The sequence below is a fragment of the Dasypus novemcinctus genome, chromosome 22 (genome assembly GCF_030445035.2).
Source record: "Dasypus novemcinctus isolate mDasNov1 chromosome 22, mDasNov1.1.hap2, whole genome shotgun sequence".
Lineage (NCBI taxonomy): Eukaryota > Metazoa > Chordata > Mammalia > Cingulata > Dasypodidae > Dasypus > Dasypus novemcinctus.
The window spans coordinates 46,741,425-46,742,704 of NC_080694.1; the positions used below are offsets into that span (position 1 = coordinate 46,741,425).

Here is a 1,280-nt window from a genome sequence, read left to right on the forward strand (position 1 = left end):
GCTCCAGACCCCTTGCCCTAAGCTGTACCTCTGAACTAAGAATATCCCTGTCTCTGAAATAAGATTTTGGGGAGGATTCATTCATTCATTCAGCAGGTAGGAATTGGGTGTCTGTGTTCCCGGCACTGTGCTACAGGTTGGGGATGTCACTGTAAATTAGACCCAGTTCTTGTCTCCCATATGCTTCCAGTCTGTGGAGGAAATTCACACAAAATTGGCCAAAACAATAGTGTTCAATGAGTGTGTCACAATAGGGGTGGGAAGAGGAAGTTATGAGTCCCAGGAAGGGTACCTAACTCCGCTGTGGGTGGTTGGGAAGGCTGCCCGAGGAGGCCACAGTTGAAGTGAGAACTGACCCGTGGAAGATGGCAGCAGGGAAAGGGTTATGGAGACCTGGGAGAGCTGCCCAGTGAATCCCAGCGGCTGGAGTGGATAGAGAGAAGAAGCCAGTGGGGAACGGTCAGCAGTGGGGATGGCGGGGGACGTGCCTGGGGATTCGGCAGGGAGTGCCATACACATGTCACGTGAAAAGGTTCAAACGTCATCCTGGGGCAAGGTGGAGCCATCAAATATTTTATTTTTTATTTTTCAGGGGAGCGTGCAAATGCAGTCCCCCACTACCACAAATTATGCAGTTGAGTTTCCCATATTTGAGGAAATCGCAGGGGTCAGCACATCTGGAGTCAATGGATAAACCTCGCCCTGGGAAAACCATTTGTGATCATGGTATCTCCTCTGCCAGGTGAGTATCATTAAATACTTTTAAGCGTGTGTGTGTGTGCGCGCGTGCGACAAAATCAGATTTGTGCTACAGAAAAATAAACTGGGAAGGGGGAACTTGAATTAGAGAGGATATGTCAGATATTCTGTTTTCCCTCCAGATCCACTTGCTTCCTTTCTCCATCCTGCTCTGTGCCCCAATAGGCTATCGGGTACAGCTCATAGAAGGCACAATCAGAAGATGGGAGAGTGGGAGGAGAGAGAAATCGGGGTATCTCTTCCCCAGTGCCCTCCTACCATGGCCTTGTGCCGGCAGGGGCTGTGTTCCACTGTGCTGGCCTCAGCTCCTGCCTGGCAGACCTTCCTCCCACTGTGGCTCTCTCTCTGGGTTCCAGTGATGGCTCCCTTTGTCCCTTCCAGATCCAGGTAGACTGAATTATGTACCCCAGAGGAAAACATGTTCTTATCTCATTCCTTTGGATATGAACCCATAGTAAATAGGATTTCTTGAAGAGGTTATTTTTAGTCCAGGTCTCGCCCAGCTGAATGAGGTTGGATCT

General features: G+C 49.8%; 1 non-coding gene across 1 annotated transcript; it reads right to left on the reverse strand.

Moving 5' to 3' along the window:
* Nucleotides 1-589: 589 nt before the first annotated feature.
* On the reverse strand, nucleotides 590-750 carry LOC111761277 (U1 spliceosomal RNA). The gene has a single exon (XR_002794683.2). It is a non-coding gene; the product is annotated as a U1 spliceosomal RNA (small nuclear RNA).
* Between the last annotated feature and the right edge of the window lie 530 nt (nucleotides 751-1,280).